Genomic DNA, 19,924 nt, shown 5'->3' on the forward strand with positions numbered 1-19,924 from the left:
ACAATAAACAAAACGAAAAGACTACCCACAGATTGGGAGAAAATATTTGTAAATGATGTTACTAATAACGGATTAGTCTCCAAAATTTACAAACAGCTTATGACACTTAATAGTATCAAAACAAACAACCCACTCAAAAGGCAGAAGACCTGAGTAGACGTGTCTCTAAAGAGGACATACAGATGGCCAGTAGGCACATGAGAAGATGTTCAACACCATTCCTTATTAGAGAAATGCAAATCAAAGCTACCATGAGAAATCACCTCACACTAGTCAGAATGGCTATCACCAAAAATCCCCAAACAACAAATGCTGGAGAGGGTTAGAGAGAAGACAACCCTCCCACACTGTTAGTAGGAATGTAAACTGGTACACGAACTATGGAGAACAGTATGGAGGTTCCTTAGAAAACTAAAAGTAGAGCTGCCATATGATGCAATCCCACTCCTGGGCACATATCCAGAGGAAAACACGACCCCAAAGATACACGCGCTGCAGAGTCCACTGCCACACTGTTTACGGCAGCCAGGACACGGGGACCACCTGAGGGTCTGCTGGACGCTGAGGCGTGGGGCTTACTCCGTGCGCCTGGAGAACCCCGTGGACAGAGGAGTCTGGCAAGCAGTGGTCCACAGGGTCACAAAGAGCCGGACCCGACTGAAGCGCCAGCGCGCATGCACACAACGTGCATCACAATATTAGCACAAAGGAGTGGGTAGGAAACGGAGCTGCACGGGAACAAATGCTCCTTTTTACTGGAATTACACCAGCATCAATCTGAAGACTGTGGTTAACTAAAACACTAGTCCCTAGAACAACCACTAAAACACTTAAAATACAGTTTAAGAAATCTAAACGGCACACTAAAAAGTTGTTAACACAGAAGAAGGCAGTAATAGAAAGATGGAAATGCAAAAACATATGAGACATTTGGAAAACATAGTAAAATGGTAGCCACAAATCAAACAATACCAATAATTTCATTAAAAATGACTGGACTAAATACTTGAACCAAAAGACAGAAATTGTTACAATGGATAAAAAAACCAAGACTTAACTATATGGTGTCTACAAGAGAAACTTTGGATTCAAAGACAAATAGTACAAAAGTAACAGCATGAAAAATATACACCATGCCAATAGTAACCATAAGCCAGAGCCAGAACGGATATCTTGATGTCAGACAAAGTGGGATTGGAAATGAAATAGAGGACATTTCAAATGATAAAGGGTCAGTATATCAGGGAGATCTGTTACTCTACCAAATGGGTTCACTCATGTGCACGCAGTAAAGCTAATCTAGTGACAGCAGGTTCTGGTGAAGAAAAGTCCAGTGTTTATTGCAAGGCACCCACTGTGGGGACAAGTAAGAATGGTAGCTCATGCTTGAATGACCCAAACTCCCCAATGGATTTTCAGGAAGACAAAGTGAGGGAGAGGGTCACAGGGTTATTGATCAGCTCATGCACAGTTCTGGTTGGTGAGTGGTGAGCCAACAGGGAGATGTTTGAGGACTCTCAATCATCAACTTTCTGCTTCCAAGCTGTCTGGAGCCTACATGCCTGTGGAGAGCATGTAGTTAACTTTCTCCAACTGGTGGTTGTGAAAGTGAAAGTCACTCAGTCATGTCCAACTCTGCAACCCCTGTGGAATTCTCTAGGCCAGAATACTGGAGTGACTAGCCTTTCCCTTCTCCAGGGGACCTTCCCAACCCAGGAATCGAACCCAGGTCTCCCACATTGCAGGTGGATTCTTTACCAGCTGAGCCACAAGGGAAGCCCAAGAATACTGGAGTGGGTAGCCTATCCCTTTTCCAGTGGATCTTCCCAACCCAGGAATCAAACCAGGGTCTCCTGCTTTGCAGGTGGATTCTTTACCAACTGAGCTATCAGAAGTCCTAGATGTTAATGTACCTAAAAACCTGCACCTAAAAACAAATATGTGGAGAAAAAAGTGACAGAATTGAAAGGAAAAATAGATAATTCACCAATAACATTTGGAGATTAATACTACATTCTCAATAACTGATAGAACTTGAAAAAAAGCAAAAAAGAAAATGCCATCACCCAACCTGCCCTGACATTTGTAGATCAACCACCACAGCAAAACATACATTCTTTTCAACTCCACATGGAACATTTTCCAGGGAAAGACCACATGCTGTGCTATAAAACAATTTGAAAGGACTGAAGTCACAGAAAGTATCAATATATTTTCCAACCACTTGAAATTAAGTTAGGAGTTACCAACAGATATTTGGAAATTTAATGCATTTCTAAACACTTGAAGAAATCAAGGAAAGCTAGAGAATGTAAATGAAGTAAAACAGCGTATGGAAACTTACAATATGCAGCTAAAGCAGTACTGAGAGGGAAATTTAGTTTTAAATACCTACATTTGAAAAGATATTTAAATTCCATGAGGATAGATGCAAAAGTCCTTCATACTATTAGCAAACTGAATCCAGCAACAAATAAAAAGGTTTATACACCAGGACTAAATCGGATATCCTGGGGCTGCAAGCTTGATTTCACATCCAAAAAGCTATGCTGCTGTACTGGTAAGTCGCTGAGTTCTGTCCGACTCTTTGTGACCCCGTGGAATGTACCCTGCCAGGTTCCTTTGTCCATGGGATTTCCCACCCAAGAATGCTGGAGTGGGTTTACCATTTCCTTCTCCAGGGGATCTTCCCAACCCAGGGACTGAACTCATGTCTCCTGGCCTTCTGCACTGGCAGGCAATGGATTCTCTACCACTGAGCCATCTGGGAAGCCCCAGAATGTCGTCTACTGTATTAATAAAATGACAAAACCCACATGTTCAGCTAAACAGAGACAAGTAAAGGCATTTGACAGAATTCAGCACTCTTTTGTGATAGAAACCCAAACTAGGAATATAAGGCATGTTCCTCAACCCAAGTGAAGAATATTTTCAACCTATGAAAATCCTACAGCTAATAAACTTAAGGGTGAAAGAGAGTATTTCTCCTAAAATCAGGAGCAATCAAGAATATTCACTCATTTTTATATAACGTAGTAGAGGTTCTATCCAGCTCCTGACCTGCCCCCAGCCCCCACCAAAGATTAAAGGCATTCAAATTTGAAAGAGTAAAACTATTCACAAATGATATGATCTCCTGTGATCCTAAGGAATCCACAAAAAAACTAACTGAAAAAATTGTAAGGTTGTATGATACAAGATCAATATATAAAAATCAACTGAAATTCCCTGTTAGCAATGAACAGTCCTCTTAAAAACTTCCACTCACAACAGCATCAAGAATACAAGAATAAATTTCATTGAAAAAGTATAAAAACTGCAGAGAGAAATTAAAGATCTAAATAGATGGAGAAACATCCCATATTTTTGGACTAAAAGATTCAATACTCTTAAAATGATAATTCTCCCCCAATTATTCTCTAGCTTCAACCTAATCCCTATCAATAGTCCAGCAGGCTTTTCTGTTTTTTTAAAATAGACAAACTGATCCTAAAACCTGCATAGAAATGCAAAGTATCTAAAACAGCCAGAATTATTTTGAAAAAGAACAAAATTGGAGGAATTACCCTACCCAATTTCAAGTTAATAAAGCTGCAATAATTAAGACAGTGTTTGCTGGCATCAGGATAGGTGGATAAAACAATAGAATAGGGTTAACAGTCTAGAAATAAACCCTTACGTATATGATGAATTGATCTGACATGTGCCAAGCCATTTTAATGTGAGATCGGTCTTCAGCAAGTGGTGCTGGAACAGCATATACCAAAATGGGGCGGGTTGGGGGGAGGTGTGCAAAGACAGAAAGAGAAAATTATTTAGAACTTTAGCTCATTAAAGACCAAAAGACACAAGCAAAGGCTGTACCACTTCTAGAACTTCCCCACTGACACGAGCGGTAGAGAACCAACCTGCCTCAAAATGTATGACAAAACCCACTACAATATTGTAAAGTGATTAGCCTCCAACTAATAAAAATAAATGAAAAAAAAAAAAAGAACCAATCTGCCAATGCAACAGACACGAGGCCTGGCTTCCATTTCTCGGTTGGGAAGATGCCCTGGCGGAGGGCATGGCAACCCACTCTAGTATTCTTGCCTGAAGAATCCCATGGACAGAGGAGCCTGGAAAACTACAGTCCATAGGGTCGCAAAGAGTTGGACATGACTGAAGCGACTTGGCACCTCACATACAACTTCTAGAAGAAAATGGGAGAGGATCTTCATGGTTTAGGTAAAGACTTCAGTGTGATGCCAGAAGCAAAATTTAAAATGTTGAAAAACTGGACTTCAGAATTAAAATCTTTTAGTGACTGACTGAAGCTTTAAAAAAATTGGTGTTGGTTAGGATTGAGGTGGTGGAGAAGTAGGACATGAAGTTCACCTCCTCCCATAAATACATTAAAAACACATCTACAGGTATTTCCCTGGTGGTTCAGTGGTTAATATTTCGCCTTCCAGGGGTGCTGGTTTGATTCTTGCTCAGAAAGCTATGATCCCACATGCCTCAGGGCCAAAAAAACAAAACATCAGGCAGATTCATATTTTAACAGATTCAATAAAAACTTAAAAAAAACGGTCCACATCAAAAGAAATCTTTTAAAAAAAAAACCCACATCTACAAATAGAATGATTCACACAGAATATCTACTGAACACTGGCAGAAGACCACAGATTTCCTAAAGAGCAACAAAACCTCCATGTAACTGGGTAGAACAAAAGGAAAGAGAAAAATAAAGGACCTGGGGCAGCCCCACTGCAGGGAGGAAGCTGTGAAGGAGGACGTGTCCTTGCACCCTAGGTAGCCCCCTTGCGGGCAGAGAGACCAGCCTGGATGGAGGGGGAGCGTCAGAGTCTAGGAGGAGAGTGCAGCAAAACAGTAACAGAAAGTTGGCAGCACCACCCTATGCTCCGCGGTGTGAGATGCTCACCCATGGGTGGGGACTGGTTGCTGAAGCTCAGGCTTCAGAGGCTGAGATTCAGGGAGAAGATTGGGGTTGGCTGTGTGGAGACAGCCTGAAGAGTCTGGACTGTGGCCACAGCGGGTACACTCAGAAGGCACCTGGGCTCACCAGTGAGGCTGGCCACCCTTCCTGGGGGCCGTCCAAGGATGGGGCAGGACCACATAGGAGCTCCTTCCCTATGAGTGCTCTCAGGCCCCAGGACAGCTCCTGCAGGAGCTGTGGGCATGGGGCTGAGTCCCGGACACTATGGTGGGCTCTAGAGAGGGGCACGCGCCATTATGGCCACTGCGAGCCCCGTGAGCTTCTGTCCCAGGAGCACACGGGGGCCGCGGTACCTGCACACTCCACACCATGGGGACAAGGGCGGACACGCCGAGAAGACGGGCAGCAAGCACCCAAACTACAGGCAGCCCCGCGATTTCAGTGAGAGGAAAAGGACTCGAGCTCACCTCCTCTCACAAAAACATGAAAATCACAACTAACTGCCGAACAACCAGAAAAGACCGGAACCTACAAAAAAGGACATCTCGCTTTCAAAGACAAAGAGGAAGGCACAATGAGATTGTAGGAGCGGTACCTTTGCCACATAATCAAATCTTCTACCTAGCAGGTGGGCAGCCCACAAGCTGGGAAATAATTTTATCATAGAGGTGTTCCCACAAGAGTGACAGTCCTCAGCCCCACATCAGACTTCCCAGCCTGGGGGTTGATAACGGGAGCAGGAACCCCCAGAGCATTTGGCTCTGAAGGTCAGCAGGGCTTGGGGGCAGGAGCTCCACGGGAATTGGGGAGATGTGCTCCACTCCTGGAGGGCGCACGCGAGGCTTCACGTGCACGGGGACCCAGCACAAAGCAGCGGCTCCAGGGGAGCCTGGGACAGACCCAGCCAGGCCGTGGGGGGCCTCCTGGGGACGTGGGGGCTGGCTGCGGCTCCCGGGAGGACAGGACCCTGGGGGCAGAGGCCCCAGGGAAGACTGATCAGCAGGTGTGCTCCAGGGAGTCGCCATTTTGGCATCAAGACCTGGCCCTATCCACCAACCTGCAGGCGCCGGTGCTGGAAGGCCTCAGGCCAAACGATCAGCAGGAGAGGGACACAGCTGTCATCAGACAGGCCACCTAAGGCCATACTGAGGTCAAAGCCACCTTTAAACACACCCCTTCACACGGCCCTGTTCACCAGAAGGACAAGGCCCAGCTCCACCAACCAGTGGGCAGGCACCAGTCACTCCCGACAGGAAGCCTGCACAAGGCCTGGGGCCAACTTCACCCAGCAGAGGGCAGACACCCAAAGCAGGAGGAGCTGTGATCCTGCAGCCTGGGGAAAGCGGACCATAAACACACAAAGTCAGACACAATCAGATGGCAGAGAAAGAAGTTCCAGATGAAAGAAGATTAAAAACCCATAAGAACAACTAAATCAACTGTACATAGGCAATCTATCTGATAAAGAATTTAGAGTAATGATAATAAAGATAATGCAAGATCTTGGAAAAACATTTCAGGCACACTGACAAGACATAAGAAATGCTTAACAATGACCTAGAAGATTCAAAGAACAAACAAACAGAGATGGACAATATTATACTGAAATGAAAATACACTATAAGAAATTAATACCAGAGCGACTGAATCAGAAGAGAGAGTAAGTAAGCTGGAAGACAAGACTGGTGGAAATCACTACTGTGAGACAATAAAGAAAAAGAATGAAAAGAAATGAGGACAGTCTCAGAGATCACCAGACAATATTAAACACAACAACATGTGCATGGTAGGCATCCCAGGAGGAGGAGAGAGAAAGGGCCTGAGAAAATATCTGAAGATATTAAAGCTGAAAACTTCCCTAACATGAGACAGGAGACACTCAAGTCCAGGAAGCACAGAGAGTGTCATACGAGATAAACCCAAGGAAGAGCATCAGTCAGTCAGCTCAGTCGCTCAGTCGTGTCCGACTCTTTGCGACCCCATGAACCACAGCACTCCAGGCCTCCCTGTCCATCACCAACTCCCGGAGTCCACCCAAACCCATGTCCATTGAGTTGGTGATGCCATCCAACCATCTCATCCTCTGTCGTCCCCTTCTTCTCCTGCCCTCAATCTTTCCCAGCATCAGGGTCTTTTCAAATGAGTCATCTCTTCACATCAGGTGGCCAAAGTATTAGAGTTTCAGCTTTAACATCAGTCCTTCCAATGAACACCCAGGACTGATCTCTTTTAGGATGGACTGGCTGGATCTCCTTGCAGTCCAAGGGACTCTCAAGAGTCTTCTCCAACACCACAGTTCAAAAGCATCAACTCTTTGGCGCTCGGCTTTCTTTATACTCCAACTCTCACATCAACACGTGACTACTGGAAAAACCATAGCCTTAACCAGATGGACATTTGTTGACAAAGTAATGTCTCTACTTTTTAATATGCTGTCTAGGTTGGTCATAACTTTCCTGCCAAGGAGTGAGTGTCTTTTAATTTCATGGCTGCAATCACCATCTGTAGTGATTTTGGAACCCAAAAATAAAGTCAGCCACTGTTTCCACTGTTTTCCCATCTATTTGCCATGAAGTGATGGGACTGGATGCCATGATCTCAGTTTTCTGAATGTTGAGCTTTAAGCCAACTGTTTCACTCTCCTCTTTCACTTTTCATCAAGAGACTCTTTAGTTCTTCACTTTCTGCCATAAGGGTGGTGTCATCTGCATATCTGAGGTTATTGATATTTCTCCCAGCAATCTTGATTCAAGCTTGTGCTTCTTCCAGCCCAGCGTTTCTCATGATGTACTATGCATATAAGTTAAAAAAGCAGGGTGACAATATACAGCCTTGACGTACTCCTTTTTCGATTTGTAACCACTCTGTTGTTCCATGTCCACTTCTAACTGTTGCTTCCTGACCTGCATACAGGTTTCTCAAGAGGCAGGTCAGGTGGTCTGGTATTCCCATCTCCTTCAGAATTTTCCACAGTTTACTGTGATCCACATAAAGGTTTTGGCATAGTCAATAAAGCAGAAATAGATGTTTTTCTGGAACTCTCTTGCTTTTTTGATGATCCAGCGGATGTTGGCAATTTGATCTCTTGTTCCTCTGCCTTTTCTAAAACCAGCTTGAACATCTGGAATTTCACGGTTCATGTATTGCTGAAGCCTGGCTTGGGGAATTTTGAGCATTACTGTACTAGCATGTGAGATGAGTGCAATTGTGCAGTAGTTTGAGCATTCTTTGGGATTGTTTTTCTTAGGGATTAGAATGAAAACTGACCTTTTCCGATCCTGTGGCCACTGCTGAGTTTTCTAAATTTGCTGACATACTGAGTGCAGCACTTTCACAGCAACATCTTTTAGGATTTGAAATAGCTCAACTGGAGTTCCATCACCTCCACTAGCTTTGTTCGTAGTGATGCTTCCTAAGGCCCACTTGACTTCACATTCCAGGATGTCTGGTTCTAGGTGAGTGTGAGTGATCACACCATCATGATTATCTGGGTTGTGAAGATCTCTTTTGTACAGTTCCTTCTGTGTATTCTTGCTACCTCTTCTTAATATCTTCTGCTTTTGTTAGGTCCATACTGTTTCTGTCTTTTATTGAGCCCATCTTTGCAGGAAGAACATGCCAAGACACATATTAATCAAACTCACAAAAATTAAAGACAAAGAAAAATATTAAAGGCAACAAGAGAAAAAAAATCAACAAATAATGTACAAGAGAATCCTCATAAGGCTATCAGCTGACTTTTCAGCAAAAACTCTGCAGGCCAGAATATGAGTGGCACACTATATTTAAAGTGATGAACGGGAAAAATATTACAACCAAGAATACTCCACTCAGCAAGGCTCTCATTCAGATTTGACAGAGAAAGCAAAAGTTTCACAAACAAAAGCTAAGAGAATTCAGCACCACCAGACCAGTTTCACAACAAATCCTAAAGGAACTTTAGGTGGAAAGAAAAGGCCACAACTAGAAACAAACAAAAAAAATTACAAATGGGAAAGGTCACCACGAAAAGCAAATATAAAGATAGGAAATCATCCACACACAAATATATCAAAACCAGCAATTGTGAGGAGAGTACAAATTCAGAATATTGGAAATGCATTGGAAATTAAGAAATCAGCAACTTAAAACAATTTTGTAGATACACAGACTTCTGTCTCAAAACCTCATGGGAACCACAAACCAAAAATCTACAATTGATACACACACACACACACACACACACACACACACACACACACACACAGAAATGCAATCCAAATACAATGCTTAAGATAAATGTCAAATCATAAGAGAACAGAATAAGGGAAAAGACCTACAAAAACAACAAAATGGCAATAAGATCATACATATAAATATTGCCTTAAATATAAATAGATTAAATTTTCCAACCAAAAGACAGAGACTGGCTGAGTGGATACAAAAACAAGACCCACATATATGCTATCTATAAGAGACCCACTTCAGATCTAGGGACACATACAGAGTGAAAGGGGAGGGACAAAGGTATTCCACGCAAATGGAAATCAAAAGAAAGCTGAAGTAGCAACACTCATATTAGACAAAATAGACTTTAAAATAAACATTGTTATTAGAGACAAAGGACACTACATAATGATCAAAGGCTCAATCCAAGAAAAAGATATAACAAGTGTAAATATATATGCACTCAAAGGAGCACCTCAACATTTAAGGCAAATTCTAACATCCATAAAAAGAGAAACTGACAGTAACACAATAATAGAGAGACTTTTAACACTTATTTCACATTCATGAATGGACAGATCATCCAGAGAGTCCATATGGAAACACAGGCTTTAGATGACACAGTAGATTTAAACTTAATTGGTACTTATAGAACATTCCATCTGAAATCAGCAGAATAAAATTTCTTCTCAAGTGCACATAGAACATTCTCCAGGATTGATCACATCTTGGGCCAGAAATTGAGCCTTGATAAATTTAAGAAAATTGAAGTCATACAAAGCATCTTTCCAAACACAGTGGTATGAGATTAGAAATCAACCACACACACAAAAATGTAACTAACAAACATGTGGAGGCTAAATAACATGTTGGTAACAACCAATGGATCACTGCAGAAATCAAAGAGGAAATAAAAAAAGATACCTAAAGACAAATGAAAACAAAAGCATGACGATCCAAAACCTGTGGGACACAGCAAAACCAGTTTTAAGAGGGACGTTTATAGCAATACAATATTACCTCATGAAACAAGAAAAATTTCAAATAAACAACCTAACCTTACCCCTAAAGGAACCAGAGAAAGAACAAACCAAACCCCAAATTAGTAGAAGGAAAGAGATCATAAAGATCACAGCAAAAATAAAAGAGATAAAAAAACAATAAAAACATCAATGAAACTAAAAGTTGTTTCTTTGAAAAGATAAATGAAATGGATAAATCTTTAGCCAGACTCATTAAGAAAAAGAGGGTACAAATCAATAAAATTAGAATTGGAAAAGAAGCTACAATGGACACCACAGAAATACAAACGACCATAAGAGACTACTACAAGCAACTATAAGCCAATAAAGTGGACAACTTAGAAACTGACAAATTCTTAGAAAGGTACAATCTCTCAAGACTGAAGCCAGAAGAAACAGAAAATATGAAGGAATCAATCACAAGTACTGAAATTGAAACTGTGATTTAAAAACTTCTAACAAACAAAAATCCAGGACCAGACAGCTTCACAGAAAAGTTCTATTAAACACTTAGAGACCATGTAACATCTTTATGAAGCTATTAAAAAAAAAAGAGTATGAAAATTTATGAAACTAGTTCAAAAGCAGAAGAAGGAACACTCCCAAACCCATTCTATGAGGCCACCATCACTCTGATACTAAAACTAGACAGATACCACCATAAAAGAAAATTACAGGTCAATATCACTGATGAACATAGACACAAAAATACTCAACAAAATACTAGTAAACTGAATCCAACAATATATTTAAGGGATCATACACCAAGATCAAGTGGGATTTATCCCATGGATGAAAGGATTTTTCAATACCTGCAAATCAATCAATGTGATATACTACACCAACAAACTGAAGAATAAAAATCGTATGATCATTTCAACAGATGCAGAAAAAACTTTTGACAAAATTTAGCACCACTTACATAAAAAACTTTCAAGAAAGTGGGCATAAAGGGAACATACCTCAACATGTTGTTCAGTTGCAAACACCTCAACATGATAAACCTAGAGCTGATATTATACTCAATGACAGACCTAGAGCTGATATTATACTCAATGGTGAAAAGCTGAAAACATTTCCTCTAAGATCAGAAACAAGACAAGGATGCCACTCTCGCCACTTTTATTCAACATAGTTTTGGAAGTCCTAGCCACAGCAATCAGAGAAGAAAAAGAAATAAAAGGAATCTAAACTGGAAAATAAGAAGTAAAACTGTCACTATTTGCACATGATATATGATACTATACATAGAAAATCCTAAAGATGCTACGAGTAAACTACCAGAGCTCATCCATGAATTTGGTAAAGTTGCAAGATAAAAAACTAATCCATGGAAATCTCTTGCATTTCTATATGACAACGAAAGATCAGAAACAGACATTATGGAAACAATCCCACTGACCATCACAACAAAAAGAATAAAATACCTAGGAATAAAACTACCTAAGGAGGCAAAAGATCTGTACTCTGAAAACTATATGACAATGAAAAGACAATTCAAAATCTATGGGATGCAGCAAGAGCAGTTCTAAGAGAGAAGTAAATAATACAACCATATCTCAGGAAAGAAGAAAAATCTCAAATAAACAAATCAGCTTTACACCTAAAGCAACCAGAGAAAGAACAAACCAAACCCAAAGTTAGTAGAAGGAAATAAATCAAAGATCAGAGTAGAAACCAATGCAATATAGAGAAAGAAAACAACAGAAAAGATCAATGAGACTAAAAGCTGGTTCTTTAAAAAGGCAAACAAATTTCATAAACTTTTAGCCAGACTCAACAATAAAAAAAGGAGAGGGCTCAAACTAATAAAATTAGAAATGAAAAAGAAGTTACAACTGACACCACAGAAATACAAAGGCTGTTAAGAAACTACTAAAAGAGCTATTAAACCAATAAAATGGACAACTTGGAAAAAATGGACCAACTCTTAGATGGTACAACCTTCCAAGGCTGAACCAGGAAGAAATGAAAAATATGCACCGATCAATCACAAGTAATGAAATTGAAACAGTGATTTAAAAACTTTCAGCAAACAAAAGTCCAGGACCAGATTGCTTCATAGGAAACTTGTATCAAATATTTAGGGAAGAGTTACACCTATTGTTCTGAAACTCTTCCAAAAAATTGCAGAGAAAGGAACACTCCCTACCTCACCCTATGAGGCCACCATTACCCTGATACCAAAACCAAGCAAAGATGATACAAAAAGAATACTATAGGCCAATATCACTGATGAACATAGATGCAAAAATACTCAAAAAGATACTAGCAAACCCTGAATCCAACAATATTAATACATTAAAAGGATCATATACCACGTTCAAGTGGGATTTATCCCAGAGATACAAGGATTTTTCAATAAATGCAGATCAATCAGTATGATATACCACATTAACAAACAAAAGAACAAAAACCATATGAACATATGATCATCTCAATAGATGCAGAAGAAGCTTTTGGTAAAATTCAGCACTGATTTAGGATAAAAATTCTGCAAAAAGTGAGCACAGAGGGAACTTACCTCAACATAATAAAGACCATATATGACAAACTCACAGCTAACATCCTTATCAATGATGAAAAGCTGAAAGCAGTCCCTCTAAGATCAGGAACAAGACAAGGATGCCCACTCTCACAGCTCTTATTCAACACAGTTTTGGAAGTCCTAGTCATGGAAAACAAGACATGAAAAAGAAACAAAAGGAATCCAAATTGGAAAAGTGAAATTGTCAGTTTGCAGAAGACAGGCCACTATACAAAGAAAATCCTAAAGATGCTATCAGAAAACTATTAGAGTTCTATGAACTTGGTAAAGTTGCAGGTTACAAAATTAATACAGAGAAATCTCTTGTGTTCCTACACAATAACAATGAAAGATCATAAAGGGAAATTAAAGAAACAATCCCACTTACCATTGCATCAAAATAAATACATAAATACATAAAATACCCAGGAATAAACCTACCCAAGGAGGCAGAAGACCTATACTCTGAGAACTATAAGATGCTGGATGAAAGAAATTAAAGATGACACAAATAGATGGAATGATATACCATGTTCTTGGATTGGAAAAATTGATGTTATCAAAATGACCACAGTACCCAAGGCAATCTACAGATTCAGTGCAATCTGTATCAAATTATCAATGACATTTTTCACAGAACTTGAACAAAAAATTTTACAATTTGTATGGAAACACAACTCCCCCATCCCAAATAGTCAAGACAGTCCTGAGGAAGAAAGATGGAGTTGGAGTAATCATGCTCCCCGACTTCAGACTATACTACAAAGCTGCAGGAATCAAAACAGAAATATAAATCAACGGAACAGGACAGAATGTCCAGAAATAAACCCAGGCATCTATGGTCAACTAATCTATGACAAAGATGGCAAGACCATACAGTGGAGAAGAGACAGTATCTTCAATAAGTGGTAATGCAAAAGCTGGACAGCTACATGTACAAGAATGAAATTAGAACATTGTCTTAACACTACACAAAAATATACTCAGAATAGATTAAACACCTAAATGTAAGGCTGGACATTATAAACTAAGAGGAAAACATAGGCAGAACACTCTTTGACATAAATCTCAGCAAGATCTTTCTTGGTTCACCTCCTAGAATAATGAAAATAAAAATAAACAAATAGTACCTAATTAAACTGAAAAGTTTCTGCACAGCAAGTGAAACCTAAACAAAATGAAAAAAATGGAAGAAGATATTTGCAAATGAACAGGCAACAGGGATTAATCTCCAAAATAAACAAACATCTCACACAGCCATATGTAAAAAAAAAAAAAAAAAAAAAACCAACTGAAAAATGGGCATAAGATCTAAATAGATATTTCTGCAAAGATGACATACAGATGGCCAAAATATACATGAAAAGGTGCCTCTACACCACTAATTAGAGAAATGCAAATCAAAATTGCAATAAAGTATTACATCTCACCAGTCAGAATGGCCATCATCAAAAAGTCTATAAACAATAAATGCTGGAGAGGGTGTGGAGAAAAGAGAAACCTCCTACACTACTGGTGGGAAGATAAACTGGTTAAACTTCTGTGGAAAAAAGCGTAGAGGTTCCTTGAAAAACTAGACATAGAACTGCCATATAATCCTGCAGTCCCACTCCTGGGCATGTATCTGGAAAAAAAAAAACATAATTCTAAAAGACACATGCACCCCAATGTTCACTGCAGCATTATTTACAACAGCCAAAACATGGAAGCAATCTAAATGTCCATCAACAGATGACTGGATAAAGAAGATGTGGTACATATATGCAACGGAGCATTACTCAGCCATAAAAAAGCAAAACAATACCATTAGCAGCAACAGTGATGGACCTGAAGATTGTAATACTAAGTGAAGTCAGTCAGACAAGGTCAAACATATGATACTGCAACAGGGCAGGATGAGCACAGTCCTTAGCAGGTGAGAGCCACTGCTGTGCCTCGTTACTCTGCTCACTGCAACTAGGCAACAGGTCTTGTTCAGCCACTGTTGAGTGCCTCCATGGGCCCTGTCCACAAGCAAGCATCAATGAGTGACCATTACTTGTCTTGCTCAGCTATTGGACAGTGGTGCAATGGGCCCTGCCCACTGGCAACTGTCAATGAGGAACCACTGGGGAAGTAATTCAGTCAAGGGTCGATGGTGCGGGGGTCATCAGGTAGAGAATGAGGTAAGAGGTAGATTCAGGCCTTGTCCTGGAGGCCCTCCTGCTTACCCAGCCTTGGGCCAGTGGCTGAGCTGGAGGGCCCAGGGAACAGACTGGGGACTGTGTCCTTGAGGGCTCCAGGGTCCTTACGAAGGCCCGCTACTGGCCGAGGCCCAGGCCTTGTGGTAGCGGTGAACCTCTCGTGCACCCCTGTCTCTGCAACCTAACAGCAATGGCTGTCTGGGTCACAGTCTGTGAGACACGGTCTCCCCTATCTGGGTGGCCTGAGGAGGCTGAGGGTCAGCTGGGGTGGGTACGTGTCTCCCTTGGGGATGACAGCTGGGCAGGACGTGGGCACCTGGCCCTGAAGGAGCTGCCGACGGAGCTCTGCCTCCTCTTAGCCAGGGCTGGGACCTTGGAGGGTGAAAGTCACACCTTGGGACTTCGCTCTTTCTCATCAGGACAGAGAATAACATTTATCTGGTAGAGATTTATAGGAACATTGTTATTTGACCATGACCGGACCTCAAGAACAAAGGATCTGATACCAAGAATTCTGCAACAACTAACCATGTCCATCTCTCACCTTTTGCTTTTAAAGGGACTTGATGAAAGCATTTAGTAATTAACTTTGGGGTTCTCAGGCGATGAGCCACCCATCTCCTTGGATGAATGTGTAATAAATCTTTCTCTGTTCCAAACTATAATGTTTAGTATTGATGGGTCTCACTGTGTGTTGAGCACATGGATTTGTGATTTCAGTAACAGTATAATTCATAGGTGGAATCTAATTTTAAAATATGATAAAATTAGCTTATTTATAAAACAGAAATAGACTTACAGATTTTGAAAACAAATTTATGCTTACCAAAGGGGAAACATGGTGGTGGGGCACAAACTAGGAGTTTGGGATTAACATTGCATATTACTACACATAAAATAGATAACCAGCCAGGCCTACTGCTGTATAGCACAGGGAACTCTGCTCGTGATTCTGTAATAACTCACTTGGGAAGAGAATCTGGAGAAGAATGAGTTGTATGTATACGCATTACTGAACTGCTTTGCTGTACATCTGAAATACAACATTGTAAATCAACTATACTGCAACAGAATTTTTAAAACTTACTGTTAAAAATGAACCAAAGATTGAGCAGAGAAGTTTACAAATCATGTATCTGATAAAAGAGAATTCTTATAACTCAAGACAAACGATCCAATTAAAAAGTCTTAAAAAAATCTGATGTTTACCCCAAGATACATGAATGGCTAATAAACAATTTCTTATGACTATCAATAAAGTTAATACCATAATAAACAACCACTCCACACTAGAATGACTATAATAGCTTGTTGTTTTTTTTTTTTTAAAAGACAATGTAAGTGTTGGTGAGGATCAGATACTAGAATCTTAATCCACTGCATGAGTGAGTGCTCAGTCATGTCCAACTCTTTGCAACCCCATGGACTATGGCCTGCCAGTCTCCTCTATCCATGAAATTTTCAAAGCAAGGATACTGGAGTGGGTTGCCATTTCCTACTCCAGAGGATCTTCCTGTCCCAGAGATTGAACCTGTGTCCCTTGCATCTTAATATTAATACACTGACAGAATGTAAAATGGTACACAGTCCCTTTGGAAAAGTTTCATTTTTGAAGAACAGTTTCTTCAAAAGTTAAATATAGATGGATGGGATAAGGATCAAGATAGAGTAAAATGATGTAAAGCTCACCTTCCCCCATGAACACATCAAAAATACATTGACATATATAGAATTTTTTATGGAAATCAACCTAGAAACTGGCAGAAGAACTACATGACCAAGGTTTAAGGAGATTCCCAATAACTGGGTAGGACAAGAAAAGAAGCACTGGGGTCGACCAATGCTTCTGAAAGGAGGCTAAGAGGAAAAGAAAGACTACAGGCAGACTCTTGTTCTGAAGAGCAAGTGGGTGGAGCCAGTCTGGGAATCTTGGGCTTGGGGTCCTACACAGAGGAGACAAGCGCCCTTCACTGATGAGAGGGCCACTGGGACAGACAGAAAGGCTGGAAAACATAGACTCTCCTTGCGAGGAGTGCAGATGCTGGCTCGCCCCGCCCTAGTGGTGGCTGCCTCTCTGCATTCCCCGGTCTGAGCTGGGCAAAAACCTTTGCCCTACTCACTCCACACATAGCTTAGCAGGGTATCTAGGGTGACCAGGTCCTGGGAAAATACTTTATCTAGTGACACAGAGGTGGCCTGGGGTGTGGCCCAGGAAGGGAGGCGGTGGCCATTACTCAAACAGCCCCAGGAAAGCAGTGCTGACCTCCAATGGCAGCGTGAGCCGCTTTCCTGCAACCACAATGCCCCAAGCCCCAGTCCCAGCCTGGTGAATGCTCTGGCTCTGCTCACTCCCTGACACGACCTTGCACTAAATCTGGGAAAACCACAAAGAGCAAAAGACATGATTTTGAGCTATGACTGAGCAGAGTCTAAAATACCTACACAGGCAGCACACCCCACCTCTGTAAGCACATAGGCGTCCCTGAGTTCTCGGGTCCCCTCCTTTGGACCAAAGCCCCAGTGTGGGGAGAAGGAGAAACACTTAAAGGGAATAGATCCCACCTGAGTTTGACCCTCAGAGTTTCTATTCCAGCAGCTTGGGAGTTGACCCAGACCCCTGGCAGGGCTGCAGGAGACGTTGGGCAGAGAAGTCCCACTTCATATCCCGAGCAGGATTTAGCTCCTCCAACACCAGTCACACTCTCTCTCAAAGTGACAGCGGCTAGCAGATCCTGGCCAGGAAAGACGTGACTTGTGTCCACACTGAATCAAGACATCACGCCACTGACACTAGATACATGCTGTCTACAGAGGAATGTTCCCATACAAGAACCCTTAGACCACAATAAATGTTTCACCTAAATTCACAGACACAGAGAGAATAAAATGAGAAGGCAGAGGAACTACTCCCAATAGAAAGAACAAGGGAAAACCCTAGAAAACAGACACCTTGAGTGTACAAAAATTAGTAATAAAAATGCTAATGGAATTAGGAATATTTATATAAACACAGGTCATTTTAATGAGGAACTAGAAACTATAAAGACAACCTAATCAAAAATAGGTTATTTAGTTTCTGACATAAAAGCACTCTAGAAGTAATGAGGAGCTGACTCAGTGATACAGAAGAATGCACAAGTCATTTTTAGGAAGAAAGAATAAAGGAAAATCACCCAATTATAACAGTAGATAAACAAGTGGGGAAAAGATGAAAGCAACAAATGAGATTTATGGTGTAAAATAAAACGTGCCAACATATGCTTAACAGGAGTTCCAGAAGGAGAAGAGAGAGAGAAAGAAGAGGATAAAAAACTGTTTGAAGAAATTTTGACTGAAAAATTCCCAAACCTAAAAAAGGAAACAGATATGCAGGAATAAGAAGCACAGAAGGTAACAAATGAACCCAAACAGGTCCACACCAAGACATAGCATAATTAAAACAGAAAAGTTAAAGAGAGGATTCTAAAGGTAGCAAGGGATAAACAGAGAGTTAATTACAAGGGAAGCTCCATAAGGCTATCAGCTGATTTCTCTGCAGAAATTTACAGGCTGGAAGGTGGTGGTATGATCCATTCAAACTCCTGAAAAGGAAAAACCTGCAACCTAGGATATTCTATTCAGTGATATCATCATTTAGAATAGAAGGGGAGACAAAGAATTTATCAGACACGCAAAAAACAAAAGAATTCAGCAATAGGCCTGGGGAAACAGACTCTTGGAGGGCACAAACAAAACCTTGTGTGTACCAGAACCCAGGAGAAAGGAGCCGTGACACCCCAAGAGACTGACCCTGACTTGTCCGTGAGTGTCCAGGAGTTTCCAGTGGTGGTGTGGATCGGTGGTGGCCTGCTGCAGGGACCTTTTGAAGGAGGTCGCCATTATCTTCATTACCTCCACCATAGTTTTGCCTCATGTCAAACAACAGGGAGGGAACACAGCCCCACCCATCAACAGAAAATTGGATTAAAGATTTACGGAGCCACCCATCAGAACAAGACCCACTTTCCCCTTTAGTCAGTCTCTCCCATCAGGAAGCTTCCACAAGCCTCTTATCCTTCTCCATCAGAGGGCAGACAGAATGAAAACCACAATCACGGAAAACTAACCAACTTGATCACATGGACCACAGCCTTGTCTAACTCAATGAAACTGTGACATGCCCTGTAGGGCCACCCAAGATGGCTGGATCATGGTAGAGAGTTCTGTTAAACATGGTCCACTGGAGAAGGGAATGGTAAACCACTTCAGTATTCTTGCCTTGAGAACCCCATGAACAGTATGAAAATGCAAAAAGAGAGGACACTGAAAGATGAACTCCCCAGGTCGGTGGGTGCCCAATATGCTACTGGAGATCAGTGGAGAAATAACTCCAGAAAGAATGAAGAGACGGAGCCAGAGCAGAACAACACCCAGTTGTGGATGGGACTGGTGATGGAAGTCAAGTCCAGTGCTGTAAAGAGCAATATTGCATAGGAACCTGGAATGTTAGAGCCATGAACCAAGGCAAATTGGAAGAGGTCAAACAGGAGACGGCAAGAGTGAACATCGACACTTTAGGAATCAGTGAACTAAAATGGACTGGAATGGGGGAATTTAACTCAGATGACCATTATATCTACCACTGTGGATAAGAATCCCTTTGAAGAAATGGGAGTAGCCATCATAGTAAACAAGAGTCTGAAATGCAGTACTTGGATGCAATCTCAAAAATGACACAATAATCTCTATTCATTTCCAAGGCAAACCATTCAATATCACAGTAATCCAAGTCTATGCCCCGATCAGTAATGCTGAAGACATTGAAGTTGAATGGTTCTATGAAGACTACAAAACCTTCTAGAACTAACACCCAAAAAAGATGTCCTTTTCATCATAGGGGACTGAAATGCAAAAGTAGAAAGTCAAGAGATACTTTGACTTCAGTATTCTTACAGGCAAATATGGCTAGAATATCCTAGGTTGCCAGGAGTAAACAGGCAAATATGGCCTTGGAGTACAAAATGAGGCAGGGCAAAGGCTGAGTCATAGCAAACACCCTCTTCCA

This window comes from Muntiacus reevesi, chromosome 17 (assembly GCF_963930625.1).
Source record: "Muntiacus reevesi chromosome 17, mMunRee1.1, whole genome shotgun sequence".
NCBI lineage: Eukaryota > Metazoa > Chordata > Mammalia > Artiodactyla > Cervidae > Muntiacus > Muntiacus reevesi.